This window comes from Monomorium pharaonis, chromosome 5 (assembly GCF_013373865.1).
Source record: "Monomorium pharaonis isolate MP-MQ-018 chromosome 5, ASM1337386v2, whole genome shotgun sequence".
NCBI lineage: Eukaryota > Metazoa > Arthropoda > Insecta > Hymenoptera > Formicidae > Monomorium > Monomorium pharaonis.
The window spans coordinates 13,350,525-13,374,977 of NC_050471.1; the positions used below are offsets into that span (position 1 = coordinate 13,350,525).

The following is a 24,453-nucleotide window of genomic DNA, read 5'->3' on the forward strand; positions in this document are numbered from 1 at the left end:
AGTTACATGGAATTTCGTTTAGATCTCGGTAGCTTAAACAATATTATTTTCTACATGAGATAATAAATTTTTTACATAGATTTAAATTCGAAAATATAAAATATTATAAAAATGTGATACTGGACAATATTAAATTGGGGCCAATAATTATTATCTATTTTAATTATTACAAATACTAACAGCAATACTTTTAAAGTAAGTATTTAAAATGAGTATTATAATTACTGTCCAATTTAATATTGCCTAGTATAACATTTTTATAAAGATAAACTTATTAGTATAGTTTAAAGTAGTTAGACGTTTATTCCTTCCTTTTCGGGGTTACTAGGGTGTTTTACGGGGCCCACCAAACCCCTTACAACTCAGTTTCTATACATATCATACATATCATACATAACCACTATACAGTACAAAACAAAATACAAAAGATACTATCACATTATGTAGCGTAGCGGAAGTCCCCTTTCTCTCTACCTCTTCCTTCTCTCATTCTGTACCTTGCAAGGGAACAAAAAACCATCATCCCACCCATTCCTATAAAAATCATTACATACATATCAATTCCTCTCCTACCGACCTGGCCATTGAGCAGCCTTACAATCAGTTACCTTTCCTCCCTTCCACGACCCTTCTAAACCCCTTTTTCCCCCAATCCCTTTCCGATTCCTCCTCTTCTTCTTTCTCCTCCATATCTTCTCCGTCCCCTCTCGCTGCCTCCTCCGAACACCCTCTCTACTGCTTCCAAGCCGTTTCCTCTCCGCTCCATCCTGATTCCTCTTGATTGTCCTCTCCTGAGCTTCAAATCCTTCAGCTTCCTCCCTCTCTTTCTTTTACCTTGCTCCATTTATTCATCCACCAGTCCACCATTTTCTTCTTTCCCTCGTCCTTGTACTCGCTCTCTTGTCTCCCCTTCTCCTCAATTTCCACTCGCTCTTCCTTCCCTCTTCTTTTCATCTCGCTTGCCCGTCTTTCCTGTGTTATTCCTCGCTTGTCCCCACCCTCTTGCATGTATCCTTGCTGGCTCTCTCTCTCTCTCTTTTCCCCTATTCCTTGTGCCTCTCTTCTTTCTTTTTCCTCTTCTTCTGTTCTTTCCCGCTCCTCTTCTCTCCCTCTGCTAGTGCCTCTTTCTCTTCCTGCCTCTTACTACCTTCTTCCCATTCTCTCATCTCTCCCTTCGCTTTTTCCTCCTTTCCCCTTTCTCTCCGTATTTCCTCTGCCCGTTTCTTCTCTTTAATTTCTTCCTCTTCTTTCCCTCTCGTCAGTTTCTCCGTGCTCTCCTGTCTCCTGTCTTCTGTCTCCTGTCTCCTCCATCATTCTATTTCTCTCCGCTTTCAACCCCTCTACTACTTTGCACTCTCTTGATGGATCACGCTCTTGGAACGCAAGCGTTCCCAAACCCGCTACCACCGTTCTCATTTCGTACTATCGATCCCTATCGACCAATCTCCAGCCTCCTTCCTTCCGTTCCACCAATCTTCTCCAGGTATCGTTCTCTCTACCAATCACGACCTCTCGACTAATATATCGATGGATCGAATTGTCAAACCTGCTGCCCTCTCTTGCTCATCGCCACGCCATCTACTGACTTTCTGCATACTCTCTCCTCCTCCAGCGCCACTCCCCATTTCACTCCGTTCTTCAACTTCCTTTTCCGTTCGCCCATGCGCGCTGTCCCCAGCTCCAAATCCGCTATCTCATCCAAGTCATCTGCTCCGATATTCAAACACCTCTCCCGTCTCTCCTCTTTTTCCCCTGAACTTCCCTCCAATGTCCAAGCAACTATCCCACCTCCTCATCCTCCTTTACATACTCTCACCTCCACTTTCACTTCTTTTTCACTTTTTTAAGAGCACTCCTCCTGACCATCTATCATCCTCTGCCATTTTTTCTCCCTTCTCTTAGTTTAAAGTAGTTTAAAATTATTAGTATAAAAATTTAAATCAATTTGAATGTAATTATAAAATTTATTGTTTCAACATAAGACAACTAAAATAAATAATCAGCATACATATTACAAAATTATAAATATTAAATAATTTAGAAAATAATATTAGCAATCGAAATCCGTCATAGCTAATATATGCCTTTCTAAACTGATATAAGCCTTTAATAAATTTAATATCAATTTCTTTGTTTATAATAGAAAAAAATTCAGAAAGAAACACACGGACAAAATAAAAAACAGAAAAATGAAATAAAATGTCTAAAAAAAAATTGAACAATTAGAGGGTTATTTAAAAAGAATTTAAGGACTTGCTAACTGTAAAAAAGTTGAACATTTAAAAACATTTTTGAAAAACTAATAGTACAATTAGGAGAAAAAATAGAGAAAAAATTGGAAAAGGTAATAAAAAACGTAACTGAATTTATTTGAGGAGAATGTTAATCGTTTGGATCAGAAAATAACAAATATCGAAAATGTGATGAGTAAGTCTTCTGTAACTCAATGAAAAAGTATTAGATTGGATAAGCAGTTTTCCTGATTATACTGTATCAGGTATCAGGCCAGTAGGGCTTTGTACATTTTTCTTTTTTTTTTGTTTTACAAAATACGCTTTCATTGATGAAGCGTATTTTAAACATACACATACACATAATAATATAAATAATTTTCTTTCAGAAATGCAACCTTTTCATTTAAACAATGATGCAGTCTCCGAATCTGAGAAAAAGGTATTGTTTTTTTAAAAAAACTTTTAACAAATTTTTTTAACAACTTTTAGCAACAAAAAAACATTAATTAAAATTAATTCTGCTTCTTTTGTTCCTTACTTATAAAACGTGTTATTTTTACTTTTAATATTTGTTCGTTTCTTCAATCTTAAATTAAAACGTAGTATTTACACATCAATTTTTTATCTCTTATTTATTTATTAATTAAACTATTGCTAAGTTTTATACTAACTGTTACTTATTTAGGTTCCTCTTGGTGATGGAATTATGTGCTTTAAGTATGCTTACCAAAACCTTAATACAGTCAAGGAGTATTCTGATTGAGCCATAACAATTCTTATGGCCCGGAGTTTATGGTGACAAGGCCCGAAAAATGCGATACGAAAAACCCCGAAGTCCAGATCTAGAATCTTTTTTAAATTCCTTTGTAAATGTTGCTAAATGTGAGATATATTTTTGTATTCTGTTGATGTTATGCATTTTTCCATAATTATTAGTTTAATACCCAATGTTATGATTTGCAGATTATTACAGAAAGTGGCTTGAAAATTTCATAATAGAAAATACTCAAAATCGCAAATATAGTTCTGCTCAAATGGAAGATTTAGTCAATAGTCTCCACGCATATCTTTTGAAAAGGTGTATAGATATGAATGGATCCCGTATAAAAAAAATAGTGAAGGGTCCTTAAATGAAGGATCGCAAAGACAGTCTGACCTTAATAGAAAAAAAGACTATATCAAAAAAGAGGCTCTTTGCTTCAAGCATTAGAAACTCAGCAATTGCAATTTAAAATCAAGTGCAACTAATAATCAAGTGCAATCTAATCATCAAGTGTCAGGGTTGGGTAAGTTAATATATTTTTATAACTAAATTAAGTTAAACAATTGTAAATTAAGTTAATGGATTATAAAATTAATTTTAGTTAAGTTAAAAGTCACATGAATAAAAAACTAATTTACATAAAGTTACATTAAGAATAAATTAACACAATTTAAAGTAAAAGTTAATTTTAACAAGCTTTATTAAAATTGAAAGTTGAAAGTTCATAATAAAGTTAAGAAGTTAATAACTTTTAATTTGATTTAATTAATTTTTAATAATTTAATTTTTAATTTTAAATAGTTATTTTTGCAATATATATACTATAACTTATTAACTTTTTTTAAAGTTATAAATTTTACTTAAGCAAAAAGATTATATAAAATAAAAATACAAAATTCTACTTAAAAACAATATTTTTGTTACTTTATATAATTAATATTATAACTTAATCTATATAAATAAAAATGTAAAATGTTTGTTCCTCATCTAAAATCTCCGTAAGTTTTTCACCGATTGCTTTAAAATTTTGACACAACGTTGCATTCGTAACTGGGAGTGTTCTTATGGGGTCTGATTTTGGAAATACGTGTGTTTCAAAAATAATGGCCATAATTTGATTTTAAACAATATTTTTTAGATGATATTTTTTTGTAATTTTGACACAACGTTGTATTGAATTTAGTTAGAAGTACGTGAATAAATAAATATTAGATTTATTACTGGTCGTTTCATAAATGCAGGCCTTTAATTTGAGAATGTTTCTTTTAGCGTGTATATGACAATTTAGAATCAATGGCAGGATTTGGAATTTTGACACAATGTTGCATTCGAAAACGGGAATGTTCTTATGGGGTTTGATTTTGGATATACCGATGTTTCAAAAATGATGGCCATAATTTAAGTGTAAAAAATAGTTTTTCATTAATATTATTGAAATTTTGACACATTGAGACGGGGAGAGACCGGGAGAGACGGGGAGAGACCGGAAGAGACAGGGAGAGACCGGGAGAGACAGGGAGAGACGGGGAGAGACCGGGAGAAACGGGGAGAGACCGGAAGAGGCGAAGAATGTTTCTATCGTGTTTAAATTAAGGTAATAAGAAAAATAAAGATGGCTGTTATTTTATTGAAAAAAAGGAACTTATTTAAAACAGTCTTTTGAATGGATTTCTAAATCCATGGCAACTTTTAGAAAAAAAGTTAGAAGTACGTAAATAAATGAATATTAAATTTATTAAAGATAGATAAATGCTTATTCAAAAATAAAATAAAAAGAGCAACAGTAAAGCAAGGCTCTTGAAAGTTAAACAACAAAAGCAAAGAAAATTTGAAAAAAACGTAGCATAAGAATAGAGAGCCACAGCAACGCGTGGCAAGACATAGCTAGTTTACAAATAAAATATTAAACATATTTGATGATTGATATTGTAATTATATTGATAATCTTAATTTTTTTAATTTTAAAAAATTAAAAAGCCTTATAATTTATTTAAGTTACATTTATTTAAGATTATCAATATAATTACAATATCAATTATCAAATATGTTTAATATTTTATTTAAAAAATTAATTAAATCAGATTAAAAGTTATTAACTTCTTAATTTTATTACGAATTTTTAACTTTTTAACTAGTTACCCAACCCTGCAAGTGCAATCTAATCATCAAGAGCCACCAAAAGTCCAATAACAAAATCAATAACATTTAGAACAATTAAACACGCAAATATCGCAGCCTGGCTGTAGCTGGAATTGACCAATTCCTTATAATATATATGGATCACAGAGTACAACAACAGAAAATTGGGTAAATTTATTTACAATTACTTTTTAATGTATTAAAAAAATAGTTCAAATTAATTCTAATTATGGTTTTTGTTTATTTTCTAGAAATCGGACGTAATACTGACCTACATATTATGTAGAAGAAAACAATTAAAAATAAAACTTAATAATTTATATTTAAATCTATATCAATAAATAGTAAATACCTCTGTTATAGTAATGAGTGTAATTTTAATCTCACTTTCCTTTTATTTTTTTATCTTTAAGAAATAAAAAGAGTATTAAACTAAGATTAAAATTAATTTTTAATAGTGGTGTTACGTCCGACGGACTTACGATTTTTATTATCCGCCAACCCTTAGAAAAATAAGCAAATAAAAGAAATTTTACTCTGACGGTCATCTAAAACTATAAAATTATTTGAAAATCGCTCTATTTTCACGATCATGTTTGTGAGATATAGCGACGGATTGTGATCTTATATTAGGGGGAATTCATAAACTGAAAATGCAACTAGTAAACTAAGAATTCAAATTCTCTTTCTTAAAGTTGTAACGAGCCGTTATCCGCGACCGGGATAAGCCGGTAAGAACATATGAGGCCGTTACCCTCTACCTCGTGTAGGCACCCCGCTCCTTACTTTTCTGCCCCTCTCGTCACCCGGTGGAGGGTATAAAAACCCTCCACCGATCGAAAGAAGGCAGATCTTCCCGATCAGCTGATCGTACCTCCGGGTGGATTGAGCCTGACTTCCTAGAGCACGGATTGAGTGCAAACCTAACCTCGAATTCTCGTCGACACCTATTGAGTGTCTCCCGAGTCGCGAAGTGAGCGACGACACACCAGCACGTTCCTCGTCCCGGCCACGAGGTGAGTGGTCCCGCACCACCGCTGGGGACCCCGGAGTGAGGGAATAACCGGCACCGCGAAGATCATCCTCGTGGGATGATCACCGACCGCGCGAACAGCTGATATCAGTAAACAGCTGACTCCGCCGAAACACGCGCTCTGCCGTCTACCGCATCGAGAGCACCGCACAGCCGCGCACCGCCGTAACCAATCACGACACCGAGACCGCTCGACGCAGCCAGTAACAGCGACGCACCATACCGCGCCGTCGCGACCGAAGCGAAGGACCAATCCCGGCACCGCCGTCGCCGACGCGAGCGCCGCCTCGCACCGCACCGCAGCAACTGTACTGCCACGAGCGCCACGATTTCCGAGACCCACCGCGACCGCCAATCACAGCGTCGACCAACTGACACACTAGCCGTGCGCCACCACGGCCAATCAGAGCGCCGTACGCGCCCGCACCTCGCGACACTCGAGGCAACATCTGTATATATTAGAATAGGGCACTGTATTATAGTAGCATAGGACATTCTCATTAGTATAATAAATTACATTATTAACCGAATATAACACTTGTCTCTTTACTCATTGAGTCCACCGCCCTGAATCCCGCGGCTATCCGCGCTGATAATTTGAAAGTACGATTCACGGTTACAAAGTAAGTTCAAAGAAAAGCCGTCAAATAGGATTTCTCTCAAGGTCCGGGATGATGTTAAATACGAATAAGGAACAAGCAATCTTTTATTGACTGCGATATAAACCACGATTTCTTCGCGCTTGAAAAAATGCCCAAGATCCTTTCAAATAGCTTAGGATGTTAGCAAATAATTCGAATTCGAATCCGAAGAAGAAAAAAAAGGGAAAATACCAAAGATTAAATTCGAATAAAGGACATCCGGAAATATTAAAAATATTGCCGCATGCTCAAATAATAACTGAGGCGCGATCTTCTACAAATAAACGCATAGAATCATAAACTCCCTTTTTTTTTCTTTATCCTATGATACGAAAATTTAAGATTTGTACTCCCCTCTCTTATTTTCATACCTAAAGTAATTCGGGCGGAGACAAGAAGGGATGAACCAATAGATGGCCATCCTAATAAAATAATAATTTCAGTAAGTCCAATAGACGAGTTCAAAATTTGATAGCGTTGGAAGGATTTACCAATCCCCAAGCGAGAAAATCGCTTGTCCCACTACACCACGATCCTCCCTTTTTAGAAATCTGATATAAAAACTGCGATCCGAAAGATCAGCGACAGCTTTTTTTTTCTTGACCGAGTACGAGTTCAACAAAATTCCGTCGAGAGTTCACCACTTACAATTTTTACTCTTGCTCGAGTGTGAGTCGGGAAGTTCAATCGAACATTAAAAACAGCAAGTGAAGTGAATGCACTTGGATACCCTCGTGACTTACCACTCTCCGGTCCCACCAACCTCGAGCCTTGACGGACTGACTTATTCCGGCCAATCGAGAATTACCCGATTACCTTGAGACCAGCACTCCAGGTTACATTCACTCAGTGGACTATCTCAGAAAGCAGTAAGTCAGCTATTTTAATTAAAATCGGGTCACACCCTTCCTCTTTGTTGAGTCACCTATCATTTTTTCGCCTCGTAGTGAATAATCGACCAATCCGTCCAAAGCGGAGACACTGAGCGGCCCGGCGTTGGCGTCAGAGCCAGAATCGGCGGGCACGGGGAAGAATTAAACCGCGCTTTTCGAGAGTACCTTGGGACGCTACATTCCCCGGCAACCCCCGTCATCGAAGAACTCAGTGTTCCTCGACCCTCTTCTCCTCCTATCTCTCTCGAAGAACCCAGCGTTCCTCGACCCTCCTCTCCTTCTACCTCTTTTGAAGAACTCAGTGTTCCTCGACTATCCTCTCTAACCGATTCACCTCATGCTTTTCCATCATAATCCCCGATCAGTTCCCCTGAACGCGAAGAAATTCCATCCCCACCTGCTCCATCAATAGAGTTAATAGACGAATTTGAGCGAGTCCCACCCCGACCCCGTTACTATCATTATGATGGGACTCAAACATCTCTTATCGAAATATTAGAGCAGTTTCCAGTTAAAACAGACCCCCTATTTCAATCTCTCCGCGATTTTACAATTAACCCAAACGCTATAGATCCAGAAGTTTTATTAGACATTTTACCTGCACTCACTCCCACAGATCCCATCCTCGTTTTCACTCCCCACTATTACAACCCCTTTGCCGTACCCTCAGATTTTTTTTTAAAACTTTTTTCCTCCTTCCACTGTTATTATTGAAGAAAGAAGATAATATATTAAACGTTATACTCATGTAGGCCCACATTAGTTTTATCTAGAAATTGTTGTAATCTAGTTTAAATTAATGTATATACATACATATAATGTATATACATAGATAAACATGATACATTCAGACCTCGACCTCATAACCTATGAACAAAAACCGATCTTAGCATTTTATTGTATAAACTCAGGTATTTGCGGGAATTCATTTGTAAACCTTATAATCTTGTGATTAATACTGTTACGAGCGTCGCCCGGTATACTCCGCGACTGCGACTCAGCTGTTCCGAAGTCGATCGATGTATTGATTTTTCCGGAGAGCGTTGTCAGTTGTCACGCTCTTGGCAACGCTTGTCAACAAGCGAGTGGAATCTCGGTCTCGAACCTTGTCGGACGTGTTTGTAATCGCTTGAAATAAAGCTTGGTTTTAAAGTTCTCAAGTGTCTTTCATTTCCGCGGCGCGCACGTTACATTTTTGAGGGCTCGTCCGGGATCCGTTCGTCGAATCCTGTGAAGCGCGCGCGAGTTTAAGAGACAGAAAGTGCGCGGAGTGAAAGAACAGAGAGAACAGAGAAATCGAAGGATGTCCATCCCCCGTTCTCCTGTGGTGACCCGATCTCACGCTTCTGCCGCTGCGGAGGGAGACGGAACGGATGTTCTAAACTCGGAGCAGAAGATGCCAGGGACCGTAAAGGCGCTCCTGGAGGAAATGCGGCTGATGCGCAAAAGCCTGGCTCGGAAGGAGGAGGAGCAAGCCGAGACGCTGCGACGACATGAGGAGGAGCTGCGCCTTATACAGCTGAGTCTTTTAAATAACTTTCCGCAAAATAGAAACGCGGGCTGTGAGTCGCGTGTGTCCGGGGCGGGCGTAGACGCGCGGCGGGAGGACGCGTTCGGTGCGGACGCGGACGCGCGGCGGGAGGATGCGCGAAGTGAAGCGCGAATGTCCGTCGGCGTAAAAATTAAGCCGGATACTTTTGACAGGACGGCCCCGTTACGGGAATTCCTGATCCAATTTTCGCTTATCGCGAGTGTGAATCGCTGGAGTGAAACGAAAAAAGCGGTGATGTTAGCCTCTTGTTTGCGGGGGAGGGGGCGTTCGTTGTTAGATTCGTGCGCCGTAAGCGAAGGCTTTATTTCTTTTGAGGAGCTGAAATCAAAGTTGGAGCTCCGTTTCGGGGAGAGTGAGCTCACTCAGAATTGTTACATGATGTTTACGAATCGGAGACAATGTCCAGAGGAGAATTACGCAACGGTAGGGGCCAATTTAGAACGTCTCTCGCGAAAAGCGTACCCTGAGTGCGCGCATGAAATACGAGATAAGATCGCTTGCTCTCAATTTATCGCCGCGCTAACCGATGGGTTTGTGAAACGTTTTCTTCAAGTAGAAGGAATTACATTCTTAAGGATGGCAATTGAACGAGCAAAGATTTTAATCAAAATAGTTTCTCGGAAAAAGGGGGGAGAGCTAATGGGAACCGTACGGAAACTAAGGAAGACGGAAATTTTTGTTCGGGACAGAAGGGGGTTACGGAGGAAAAAGGAAAAACAGCTAAGGGATTAGTAAAGAACGGGGAGCGTAGGGGAAAAGAATGTTGGCAGTGTGGGGCCATCGGACATTTTCGTGCGGAGTGTCCGGTAGTGAAATCGGAAAACTAAATTCTGTCGGGTTGACTGGGGCCAGCTCGGCAGGCGGAGCTCGGACCTCTGTTTTTGCGCGCGACGAAACTGTTTTTGTCCGGAAGCTCGGCGGCGCGAGCGCGGTTGCGCGTGATCGTTGTTGCGTCAGCGGGTATTTTAATGGAAAGTTGTGTGTTTTTTAGAATTGACACGGGCTCGGATGTGTCGGTCGTGAGCGCTAAGATGGCTGCTTCTTTCGATCAGGAGCGTATTATTTCGTGTAATTTGAAATATCCTATGGGAGAAAAAGTTCCAATAATTTCTCGTGTTTCTGCAACGATTTCTTGGGGTGAATTTTGTATTAATTTGCCATGTTTTGTCGCGGAAATTTGCGACGAGTGTATACTCGTTCTGGATTTTCTTTCCCAGACGGGAATTTTAAACGGATTATTTGAAAACGCCCTTAATTTGACAGGTAACGGGGTGGAGAAGCGCGGGTAAATTTGTTCTCGAATTGAGGACTGCCCTGCTCGGCTCTCCGAACCCCTTCTATGAATTTTCGAAGAAAGTTCTCATGGACTTGAATTTTCGCAAAAGCAAATGTTTTTAAACTTTTTATATAAATATTCTCATGTATTTTCTGAAAAGATTGTTGCTGGAAATTGCAATATTTTGTCTTATTGTATAAAATTGTGTGATTCTCATCCTATAAAACAGGTACCTCGTCGAATTCCCCTTCATTTACAGGAAGAAGTAAATAAAATTTTAGAGGATATGAAAGTCCAAAAAGTGATTGAAGAGTCAAACAGTCCTTGGGTCTCTCCAGCGGTTGTGGTGAAAAAAAAGGATGGAACTATAAGGTTTTGTGTTGACTTCCAAAAATTAAATGCAGTGACTGTTAAAGATTCTTTTCCACTGCCAAGGATCGACAATATTTTGGACTGTTTAAAGGGGAATTTGTGGTTCTGTACTATCGACTTAAAAAGTGGATATTGGCAGGTAAGCTTAGATCCTAAAGATCGTGAAAAAACTGCGTTTTCGGTTGGAAACGGTTTGTGGCAATTTACAGTAATGCCTTTCGGTCTTTGCAACGCCCCTGCTACATTTGAACGATTGATGGAAAAAGTATTAAAAGGTTTAATCTTAAAGGTTTGCTTTGTTTATTTAGACGATGTAATTGTTTTCGGAAAAAATTTTGAAGAAATGCTATGCAATTTGAGAGAAGTTTTTTGTCATCTAGAAAATGCTAATTTGAAAGTAATTCCAAGTAAAAGTAATTTCCTTAAAAAAGAAGTTAAATATCTTGGTCATGTTATTTCTGCCGAGGGGGTTGCAACTGACCCTGAGAAAATTTCTTCTGTGAGATATTGGCCGCTTCCCAAAAATCGAAAGCAGGTAGAAGCTTTCTTGGTTTTTGTTATTATTATAGGAAATTTGTTAAAGGTTTTGCCGTTTTGGCAAAGCCTTTGTATAATTTGATGGAAGAAAATCGTAAATTTTTTTAGTCTTTTGAATGTCCAGTAGCTTTTGAGAATTTGAAACGAGTTTTAACATGTCCTCCGATTTTATCTTTTCCTTCGGGAGAAGGACAATTTATTTTAGACACTGATGCCTCAAATCATGGCATTGGGGCGGTACTTTCTCAATTTCAGAAAGGAGAAGAAAAAGTCATTGCTTATTTCAGCCGAATTTTTAATAAAGCAGAGCGGAATTATTGTGTAACTCGGCGGGAGCTTCTCGCTGTCGTGGATTCAGTGAGGTTTTTCCATCATTATCTCTACGGACGGAAGTTTTTGGTAAGGATAGATCATGTTTCTCTTCGCTGGTTGATGTCTTTCCGGAATTTGGAAAGACAACTAGCAAAATAGATGGAACGTCTACAGCAATATGACTTTGATGTCCTTTATCGTAGAGGAAAGGTTCACAATAATGCCGACAGACTTTCTAGACGTCCATGTCTGGAGGCTTTATGCCGATATTGCATAAAAGTAGAATCTAATGAAGAATCTTCAAAGGAAGAAATTTTTGGACATCTGGTTTTTTCAAGTGAGAATTTTCAAGAGTGGCGTGCAGCTCAACTCCGAGATGCAGTTGTTTCTAAAATTATTCATTTCAAGGAGGCCGGAACTCGTCCAGATTGGCAGGAGATTGCTTCTGGTGATCCTTCTTTGAAAATCTATTGGTCTTATTGGGATACTCTATTGTTGATCGATGGAGTTCTTCATAATTAGTGGATTTCCCCGAATTTGCAAAAGAATGTCTTTCAAATTGTGGTTCCTCGTCAAAGAATACATGAAATCTTAAAAGAAGCTCGTGATTCTCCCTCAGGGAGACACTTTGGTGTGAATAAGACACTACAGAAAGTTCGAAAACGTTTTTATTGGGTCTCGAGCAAGAGAGATGTAGAGAATTGATGTGCTTCTTGTAAAGAATGTGTTACTAAAAAAGGACCACTGGAAAAAGGAAAATCTCCTATGGAAATCTATAATGTGGGAGCTCCTTTTGAAAGGATACAAGTAGATATTCTTGGTTCTTTATCAACTTCTTCTTCTGAAAATAAATACCTTTTGGTGGTAGTGGGTTGTTTCTCCAAGTGGCCAGAGGCTGTCCCTTTAAAGAATAAAAGGGCCAGCACTGTCGCGAGATCGCTTGTGGATCAGGTGTTTTCACATCATGGAATTCTCTTAGAATTATATACAAACCAAGGAAGGAATTTTGAATGTCATCTTTTTAAGGAGATGACTTTACTTCTCGGAATAAGAAAGTCATAAACTCCTCTTCATCCTCAGTCGGACGGACAAGTCGAGCGTCAACATCGCTCAATCCTGAATTATTTGGCAAAGATTATTTCAGAAAATCAAAAGGATTGGGATCGTTGGATTTCATTATATCTTTTAGCTTATCGTTCTTCGAAACAAGAAGCTATAGAAATGTCTCCTGCTGAGATGTATTTAGGACAAGATCTTCGTTTACCTCTGGGTCTTCTTAGAGGAGTTTCCCTTCTACGGAGGAGGAAAAGGATAGTGCGGGTTTTGTTTCCAAGCTAAGACAGAAACTAGATTCCATTCATCCTTTCACTCGACAACGTCTTTCGATTAGTTCGAAAAATGCCAAATTTTGGTATGATCAACGGGCAAGGCGAAAAAACTTTGAGCCTGGACAGCAAGTTTGGTTTTATAATCCACGGCGGATTCCAGGAAAAGCACTTAAGTTGCAGAGTCCTTGGGAAGGACCATGGAAAGTTATTAGGAAAATAAGTGAGGTTTTGTATTGTATACAGAAATGTCCTCGTTCAAAAAATAAAATTGTGCATGCTAATCGTTTAGCTCCTTACGCAGAAAGAAGGGGGGAAACGACATAAATCCGAGCCCGAATGTCAGGAGATTATTTTCTTTTAATTGAGTGCGTTGGGACGCAACTGTCATTTAAAAAAAAAAAGAATTCTTCCCGTTTTTTTGTTGTTCTTGTTCTGCTTGTTTTTGTTTTATTTTCAGTAATTTTACCGAGAAATACGGGCACATGAGAGCTGCTTTTCGAGGGGAAGAAGGAGATTTCATCAAGAAGACTGCCTCGCCCACGGTTTTTTGACCACGGTTTTTCCGTGGGACATTGGGCAAATGCCGAGGCAGGGGGCAGGAAGCTCTTAGAGCGTTGGGTCCGTGGAAGTAAATTCCCCCTCTGACCCCGAAAAAAGAAGCGAGAAGTATACAAGATCGGGCGAAGAGGAAGCTTCACGGCAGGAGAAGAACACGAGGACGCAAAAAGGGAGCCGGCGCAGAAAATTCCGCGTGGGAGTCTGGCCAGCTCTGCGAGGAAGAGTGCCCGGAGAAGCTCTTGCTGAGAGGGTCGTCTCGGTTGGACGTGGTCCAGTTGAGGACAAGGAAATCATCCTGGAAGCCGAAGGGGCCTTCTTGGAGTAACAAGAAAACTGCTCCCCGGATTGTCGGGACGACAATCTTGAAGAAGGGGAGCAGTGTTACGAGCGTCGCCCGGTATACTCCGCGACTGCGACTCAGCTGTTTCGAAGCCGATCGATGTATTGATTTTTCCGGAGAGCGTTGTCAGTTGTCATGCTCTTGGCAACGCTCAACAAGCGAGTGGAATCTCGGTCTCGAGCCTTGTCGAACGTGTTCGTAATCGCTTGGAATAAAGCTTGGTTTTAAAGTTTTCAAGTGTCTTTCATTTCCGCGGCGCGCACGTTACAATACTATTAAATATAAATATGTTGTTAAGTTTTAAATAGAGTGTTTATTATTTATATGAATTAGTAAACCACCTGCACTCCATTCCCTATTGAAGTAAGCATCTGGTCCAGTCCCGAGTTAAAGTGATTAAATTCGCTGACTCGAAATTTGGACCTACGGGGGCACGACCTGAAAACGGATTAGAGCGAGCATATCGGCACGTTGACCCGCCCTTTCACGTCATATAAGTGCGTCCGACCGATGCACTCACCCTCAAGTTTATTGCGTGCCTACGGAAAGATTTAAAAATCCGTTACGTCCTCCCTTGCCTTACTTGCGTTCATACTCAAATTCTTTCTGTTACATAACTAAACCCAAATTTAATAAGGCTGGACGTAACAGTGGAACTATAGGCCCATACCTTTATTTATGCAAAAAAAAAATTGAGAAATTAACGCCATAGGCGTTAATTTCTTAAGTTTTCTTTGCATAAATAAAGGTATAACTCTACATTTAAGAAATTTGTTCTAATAATATGATTATAAGAAATAAAAATACTTTGTAAACGTTTACCAAATTAAGTTTAAGAACAAATTCTTAATTCTCACCAAACACTTAGAAACGTCATTACAAATGTCTCATGTTACGTCCCCGTGAATAATTTACGCCGTCCGTCCGAACATACGATGCGTCGTGCCGCGAACCGCGTTGCCACAGTAACCGAATGCTGGCGGATTCACGCGCTCTCGATGTCGGGCCTGGTGTATCATGCGCTGCGAGCATGCGGCCCGCTCTGGCGGCGCGCATGCGTCAATTAAAAACACCATTCATTAACGAACCGAATTAGATATCGAAAAATTTCCAAAAGGAGAGTGATCCTCCCCCTAGCCGGCTTCCCTCTGAGGCGCCTCGGCTCTAGATTACTCCTTGGAGAGGAGGTAAACCTATGCTCTCGATGGCGCCGATGAATTCACACTCGCGCGGGATCATTTGGAGTAGGACAGCAAGGGCCGAACACTCTTATTTAATTAATAAACGGGGTAAATTAATTCCGAACACGAGGAGGAACACGCTGTACCTCCGTGGTACCGGAATCTTCTATTCTCAATTTCTTTATGAAAAACTCAATTGAGGAATGCGAGCAATTAAAAGGAATGGGCGATAGTTGCGCGCCCCGCGACTAAAAAATACGAATAAGAGAGCAAAATTTCATCTGGTGACCATAAAATAAAAAACAATAATTAATTAGTTATTGAATTAAATGACAAGCGTTAGATGATTTATTGCTCCTCTTTCCGCGCTCTTCACCCCCGAACGCCCTAACTTGCGGATATATAAGCCGCGATTTTCGGGCGAAATTCGAGATTTTGCCTCCTTCTCTCGCGCCGAAAGGCTATAAGAGTCACTCGTCTTAAATTTGAACTTAGAATATTTCTCTTATTTCACGAGTAGGAACTTAGAATCATTTCGATAAAACACAAAATTTGAATTTAGAATAATTTCGCGAATCGGAACTTCGATTGATTCAGGTTGAAGTTAGAATATTTACGCGATCTTACTTTAGAGAGAGTGGCAATTTCTCCCTTCATTTATTAATTAGTTCTGCTTTATAATTATAGAACGAAAATGAGATCATAGCGAGCGTAGTGCGTGCGAAATCGACAAGCGTGAACTTACCAAATTGTGAAGGTGCGAGTTCTCTTTTTTTACGTAAAATTTCTTCTTCCTTTTTTTTCATTTATTAAAATCAGTGTGATCAAAGTTAAGTTTTTTTTCTTCTTTCCCTCTTTTTCTCCGCGTCGCAGAAGTGCGTGTATGAAATAATCGGTGGTGCTTCGGCCCCCCCTTTTTTTATTTTCCTTCCAGACATCGCGAGTGGTGAAACATAGCGCACTACTGCGTTCCGCGAGGAGCACGGCGGCCCCTGTCCCCCGCTGAGTAAGCGCGTTTCAGCGTTCTCTCGCGGTCTCTCGGAGGATTGCGCTTTCGATTTCTCTCTCTCTCTCCCTCCCTCCCTCCCTCCCTCCCTCCCTCCCTCCCTCTCTCTCTCTCTCTCTCTCTCTCTCTCTCTCTCTCTCTCTCTCTCTCTCTCTCTCTCTCTCTCTCTCTCTCTCTCTCTGGGCACGTGAGTATCATCAGACACCTTTAACATCGCTCCGTTTTTGTGTGCCTTTTTCTGCCGCTTGTTGCCCTTCGGGGACTTCTTTTTCCAAGCTATTTATCTAAGCTATTTTATTAGATGCTACTCTGCTCTTGTGAGTACTGTTCTCTGTTTTTTCTGTGGAGTTTTTCCTGCTTCGTTGCTTGTGTCGCATGCAGATTGCTATCGGATACGCTATCGCTGCCTGACATTACCCTGCGCCTGCGTCTGTGACAGCGTTCTCGGTGTGTTCCTGAACTCATCGGCTGTTTCTCTGTGCTGCGCTGCACTGCTGCCAACTGCCCGGAGTACTTACTGGAGCTACATACTTAAACTCTATATCTATGTCAATGTGCTTCAAGTGTTTTAAAACTGTTGTCGGCGACAGTCTTAAGTGTACCGGGTGTCTCAAAGTATTTAACCCTGGCTGCTGTAAATCGTATATTAGATACAAATCCGCGAGCATCTGCTATGTTAACAACTTTAAATATCTTGTCAGTGATCTCTCTCCGACTAGTGCCGTTATGAGTTTATCTCCCTCTGCAGCAATGCGCAATGATTCGACAGACAATACCAACCTCCTGCTACGCAGATCATTGCCAAACTTAATGCCTCTGATTCTAAAATGGACAAATTTATCAATGATCAAACAGCTACCAACAAAAGCATTGCTGACAAGTTACGCGGCCTGCCTGGTCTCATAAATAAAGTTGATGAACATAATACTCTTATACGTCAATTAATAAGCCAAAACGCGAGTCTTACTAAGGAACTGGAGCAACTTAAATCGTCGGCACCTCGGCAGCTCTTTGAGAGCAGTTCATCGGAAATTATCATTGCTGGAGTTCTCTGTGAGACCAAAGTTGACTCGAGACATGTTGTCAGTAGTGTATTTCGTGCCCTCAGTGCCTCTGATTTGATCTCAGACGTTCTCGACGTTCGTCTTGTATCCTGAAAATCTACTCCTGCTGCTGGCCGTCAATCCGCTGGAGACTCTGTTAGTCCCTCGTCTCAATTATTTGTAGTCTTTCTTAAGTCATCTCAGATCAGAGATTTTATTATTAATAAGAAGCGTGCTAAACGTAGTCTACTCATCAAAGAACGTCAAAGACTCTCAACACAACGGCAATATATATGTCAATGAGGTGCTGCCCGTGGACACTTATAATTTACTGCGACGCACTAAAGATTTGGCTAAGGAGAGAGACTACAAGTTTGTTTGGGTTAGATCGGGGCGCATTTCGGTCAGGCGCGATAATGGCTCCCTGCTCATTTCTATTAATACCGAGGCCGATCTGGCCCTTCTCGGGTGACTACCCCCTCTCGTGAAGCCAAGCCCTGGAAATAATTATCTCCCATCAATCAAAATTGCTCAATTTAATGCAAATTCGCTTTTAGCGCACATTGATTTCATTCGTATTTATTTTGATTCGCATTTTTTCCACGTGATATCAGTTTCCGAGACTTAGCTTCATCCCGGCATTTCCGATAATTTGATTAAAATAAACAACTATTTTATAATACAAAATGACAGAGTCGGCAAGACGGGCGGAGGAGTTGCTTGCTACATACATGACTTTTTCTAAGCAAAATTACTAGATTCATCGCCGAGCATTTATACTAATTGTTTATACTAAACCGGAATTTATTATCATTTTGGATCTGTGCTCTAACTGTTCGCCGCCTCTGTTATTTTCGTCAGTTTACCGACGACCCAAAGCTTCACTACTACACGAACTTTCGGCGTCGCTTGCGAGATTCTTTCACGTCTATCAGAATATTAACATTGCCGGCGATTTTAATTGTAATTTGTTATACGACTGTTTCGAATCCAAATACCTACGTGATCTTTTCTTTTCTTTATTTTTACACATTGTTAACTCTGAAGCCACTTTTCATACAGCGTTCTCTGATTCATGGTTGGATGTAGTTGCGATTGATAGTCCCGAGAAACTGCTAACATTTAATAAATCTAATGGTCCCTTTATCAGTGGTCATGATCTCCTTGAAGTTACTTATTTGTTTGATGTCTCCCTTACTCAACCCAAATTGCTTGTTAGAAGGGACCTTAAAAAATTCGTTTCGTCCGAGTTTATTGGAACTCTCCAAGATTCTCTCGACTCCTTAGAGCGGTTGACCCCTATCACTTCATTTGAAGTCGATGCTTATGCCTACTCTTTGTTGCAGATCTTAATAGACGCTTTTGACTGGCATGCTCCAATGTGTTCATTCGTTGGAAAAAAACCTCCTATACCGTGGCACAAAAGAAAAAAGAGAGTTGGCAAATTATTCGGTTTAGCGGCGCCACATTTCTATAGTAAAATATTTATTAAAATTTGACCATTTAAAGCAAAGTTAAAGATTATTGGTTTTGTTCCTAATTAATTACATTTCAATTGAATCCCAATATCAATCTCTACTCTGATACAGGCTTAATGAAAAATCAAACTATGAATGCCAGCCAAAAAATAAACATCTATTTTTATAGATTGGCGCATATTTCTTCTTATCATTATTTTTGTAGAGAAAAAACTTAACACTCATTTTGTAGTGTTCACTCTTAATTGACGCAAAATATTTACATATCATTTTTGTAAAAAAATTAATTTGTGTGTGTAAATACAATAATTTTTAATATAATTGTTACTTTAATAATATAATCAAAGTTATACCATTTTAGGAATGTATATTACTTAGGTTGAATTTGATCAAAAGTTTTATCTTGGATTTGTGATTTTTTTCGTTATAAAAAAGTATCACTTAGATTGAATTTATCAAAAGTATTCTTGGATTTTGTGATTTTTTCCTTAAAGAAAAACCACACACTTTGCTCTTTTTACCTTTTTTAAAAAGGTAATTTTGTTTGGATATATCTTTATACTTTCGTTTATCGTTTTTCGTGTAGACTGAATGATTGGTATATCTCTTAAAAATCAGTTTGTAAAACTGTGTGTATCAATGTATTTTACATCTCAGACAATTAAGTGATCGCTACTGTTGACGTCAAACGTTTTATTATCCAGGATCATACCACCCTTGTCTAAACAGACGCCGTATACGATATCCACAATTTTCTCTTTTTCACTATGATCGCTGAAGAAATCTCCGATGTACTTTTGACCCAGCGGTCCCAAGTGCTGCGATAACGTTTCTAGATTCTAGATTACGTTTGTAATCGATTTCCAACGGTTGTCACGAACGAATCGTCCGCCTTTTCGAAAACATTCTCCAGAGCCTTGTTCAATGGTTTTGGAGCTTTGATCATTGATTGTACAGCTACCGCACAGGGTGTAAACGTTATTGCTAACGAATCCATCGCGTCGTTTGACGTATGTTGCATCGATGGTAAATCTATCGCGTCGTTTGACTTATACAGCATTAATTTGTGTGATTCCTTTAATACATGGTCCACCGGAGTGTCTTTTCATTTTCTCTGTATCTTACTCTGTATCGCATCCTTCTGAGTGAACAACGTTTCAGCATCATTGATACGGTTTGTCTGTTATCGCGCGAACGCTGGAATTATCGATCTTTTGCAGCAGCTCGAAGTGTTTCTTCATTGCGATATTCTCCTCGGTCTTACTGGTCTTTAAAGCGCGTTTCTTACGAATCGATTCGCTCGTTTTCTGAATTTTCCTCGCGATTTTCTTGTGCTCGCGCGTATCTTTGTTTTCAGCCATGCTCACAGAAAGTACCGATCGCTCATCTTTCATCTCCGACAAGTTATCGACGACGCTTAATCGCTTTGCGGCACGCGGAGGAATAGCGTCACAGTTGAAGAATGTAAAATAGTTGATCTCATCCATCGATGTCAACAAATTCTTTAAATATCGATATTCCGACTATTACAAAGATTTCGAGTACACGTACACGTTCTTGAAACATACACCGTGCGGGCATTCCAACAAGTTTACCATAATGTTAGTTTTACCGCAATATGACGGGCTGCAAATAATCGCACGTATAGTAGTAGGCAGCATCGCGTCATGCTTGCGCATCATCCCCCATTAGTCGTAACTTGTCATCATAATTTACGACGCATATTGTCAACGGCTGCCGCTCGAATCTCATGTTTTCCGAATCTGACTATATAGCGGAATCTAACGTCCTATTTATAAGTGAGCGAGTGCATATAAGAATGTGTGCACGTCAGCAACGACTGAGTGTCTTATTCACGTTTTTAATGTTTTAACGTTCTTTTAACGTTCATTTCATTGTTACGTCCAGCGCCGGTTAGGCGCCATAATATTGTTACGTGCGAGCTCGCGTGTGTGAATGCGAGATTTATTCAGAAAATGTATATCGATTTCCCTCGTCAGCTGACGGATGTCACTTCGTTTTAAAGTTGTTTGTTTGTTTTGTTTTGGTTTTCGGTTTTGAGCTGTCAAGCCGAGAGTTACCGCTTTCTTGTGCTTTTAATAAACCACTTTCTTAAACAAAACGAGTTGCCTTATTTCGTACGCGGCCGAGTACTCGGGAGTGCGCGAGCGTGTCCGAGTGCGCGCCGCGGAAAGCGTTACAATATGCTATTTTCCTCTGCCGGGCGGGAATCGACCTTCAAACTTAGTTTATTAAGGCTATTTTAATCACTACGGGGAAAGAAAGGAGAGTAAAAGAAATGAAAAACAGAGTATATAATTGGTTAACCTATTTATTGCAAAACAATGAGCGTCATGGTAGCAGGGATACAAGACCCTGGAGACAATGGCTGTCGCGACTATAATCGGTTTGGCGTAAGACCGGTTCTGTGATTGTTCTAGCGTTGACGGCGGGGTTGAAGGACTATCGTGAAGCCCGGTGTGAGCAGGGGCCACAGTGGGTGACAATCATAGCCCTGGGACCGGGAGAGGCGGAGGATTAACCAAAGCGGCCGGAAGTCTAAATACTTTGGAGTCTAACTCGCTGTGGGCATAATATTCTTTCTGCATTCGCTTCAGTTAAATCCGCTTGCCACCGCGCCTCAATCTTGCCATGCTATGCAAGCGAATGCCATTTCTCTAATTAACGTTTATCGAAATCTTTGGGCGATTATTATGTGATGCACTTCGATGATTATTTTATTAGAGGAGAGGAATGTCTAAAGAAGGCTCAGACTAAGGGGACCGGGAGACAAATACCTGCCACTATGCGTGGGGGTGGAGGCGCCAGATTGCGGCGGCACTGAAGTGCCCGCGCCGCACAGTGGGGCGAATCCATAGAAAACCGGATATTGTATAAAAAATTAAAGGTTTATAGATTCGAATTTTAATGAGTTTTTCCTTCACTATATATCTTAAACTATAAATAAATATACTTACAATTAATTTATTCCGTCTTCTTTCATCAAAGTAATTCGGTAAAATGTAACATTTTCGCAAATATTAAATTTTCGGAAATTTGATAGATTACTTTTTAAAATTTTTATGGGAAACATATCTGTCAATATAAGTTAAATGCCTATTGGAATTTGTCTGTTAGGTTTCAAAAAAACATAATTTATCTTTGTTTTATATCATATGAGTACTACTACATATTAATAAACACATTAAAAATTCAACATATAAAAAAATTCTTACTTTAATATTCAAAGATGAAGAAAGTTTTTGGAATGTGGTGGAATGAGATGAATCTTTTTCCATTTGATAGGGCAAAGTATCTAGTTTTTTGATATGCCTGAGTTTTATCCCCCTTCGTCCCCCTTTAAAAAAAAAATGCACATTAAAGTTCACTTGATTTGTTAGTCAAACGTTCTTCGTTCTATCGTTTTTTCACCAATATCCTATGGAATGAGAAAATAACAATGTATTCTAAATTTCTTTCAAGAATTGTTATAAAATAGGAATAAGCACACACACACACACACACACACACACACACACACACACACACACACACACACACACACACACACCAATATTATATATATGCATTAGTTTATAAATTAATAATATAAAGATATAGAATAAATCTAGATTTTAATCGATGTCTGTATTGGAAGATCTCCTACCGCGGAGTAGTGTAGAATATCGCCATCAGAGGGACGTGCGACTAAACATTCTCTCGTAAGAGAAATATCACGGATTTGTTATATATTATGAACAATGCACCCACATATCGACTGGCTTGACATCTTGTCTTTTGTTGGAGTCCCTCCCTTTTACATTAGAAAGTCAACGCATTGCCATTTTGCTATACCAATATCTGATTCATTATTATCTTATATTATCTTATTTCATCTTATCTTATCTTATTTCATCTTATTTTATCTAACATATCTTACTGGTATAAATTAATTTTTTTCATTTAGGCTTATTTGGGAATTATATTTCAAAATGGAAAATTTTCGAACAAATCGTCAACTTTTTAATTATTTACGTGAAAATAATCTTGATTTATCAGATTTTGAGTCTTTAACAAGTAGCATAATATCGTTTTTTGATATGAAATTATCCAGATGTGCATCGGAAATATTAAGACAAAAAATTTTGAATTTTACAAAGCTTTGAAGTCAAAATGGATATCTAGCCGTTATGATTACAATAAATTTATAACAAAGAATAAAAATTGGTTAGATAATGAATTTTCATATCCAAATGAAATACTGAATTTAATTCCTACTACTTCACGTATGCCTTCTAATAAATCAAAAAATTTTGCTGATTTCTCCAAACGATATAAAAGAAAGAAAACTGAGGAAGTACGAAATACTCCGGAAATGGTTGATTTTATTGTTGGCAAACAATTAAAATCCGATGATGCGTTATTCATTTATGATTTTATCAAGAGACATCCCGAACATGTAAAAAAAATCGAAGATGGAACAGATTTAATTGATAAAGAAATTGCATTCCACAGAAAGAAACAATAGAAATTTCTGAGATAGGTGTTAAAGTCTCTCTACAAAATGTTTTGAATCACACTGCATTTCGATTTATCCAACTGCTACGTCCTCATTTAAGTGCATCTATGAATTTAACAATGATATCTAAATGAGGATGTGATGGTACTTCCGATCAATCGCGTTATAAGTTAAATTTTGATAATCCTTTGCACGATGATTCTAGTATTTTTATATGCAGTTTCGTCCCAATAAAAATTTATTCTAATGAAAATAACGAAATTCTATAGCAAAACAATTTCCCTTCCTCAACTCGTTTTTGTAGACCCATTGAATTCAAATTCGTAAAAGAAGAAAAGACCAAAGTTAAAACTATTGTTCAAAGAATCAAAGAAGAAATATTTTCTTTGACACCATCTGTCTCTGAAGAAGGAATTGCAATAAAGCATACGCTTTTATTTACTATGATCGACAACAAAATCTGTAACATAATGACAAATACTCAATCATCGATGAAATGTTATTTTTGTGGCGCTTCTCCAAAGAAAATGAACGATTTAAGTTCAGTGAAAGCGAAAATTATAAAAGATGAATACTTTTCATTCGGTCTTTCATCATTACATTGCTGGATTCGCTGTTTTGAATGCTTATTACATATTTCTTACAGAATTAATATTAAATGTTGGGCAGTGAGAAATGAAAATCATAAACGAGAAATAGAACAAAGAAAACGAGAAACAGATGGCTTTTAGAACAAGAACGGGTCTTTTAATAGACGTTGTAAAACAAAGGAAAGGTACATCCAATGATGGAAATACTGCCAGAAAATTTTTTTCGAATCAAACATTATCAGCTGCTATTACAGGCTTGGATAAGAATTTGATAACACGATTTGGAGTTTTGTTGCAAGCAATTGCTAGTGGTAAAAAAATAAACGTTTCAGAATTTGAATCTTGCAGCTTAAAAACTGCTGAGTTGTATATATCTCTATACCCATGGTACTATATGCCAGTATCAGTCCATAAATTATTAATTCATGGCAGCGATATAATAAAAAATGCTATAGTACCAATAGGACAATTATCTGAAGATGCTCAGGAGGCAAATCACAAATACTTCAGAAAGAATAGAGAAAATCATTCGTGAAAAATGTCACGAATAAAAAATAATGAAGACATTTTTAATAATTTAATGATTTCTTCAGATCCGATCATTTCTAATTCGCGAAAATTGATAGAACATAAGAAAAAAGAATTAAGTGAAGATGCG

The 24,453-nt window shown here is 38.6% G+C and overlaps 1 long non-coding RNA gene across 1 annotated transcript; it reads left to right on the forward strand.

The window, feature by feature from the left end:
* The first annotated feature begins 181 nt into the window (after positions 1 to 181).
* On the forward strand, positions 182 to 5,502 carry LOC114255280. Its single transcript, XR_004963336.1, has 6 exons — positions 182 to 2,497; positions 2,621 to 2,673; positions 2,920 to 3,116; positions 3,198 to 3,520; positions 5,133 to 5,304; positions 5,388 to 5,502. It is a non-coding gene; the product is annotated as an uncharacterized LOC114255280 (long non-coding RNA).
* Positions 5,503 to 24,453: the final 18,951 nt, after the last annotated feature.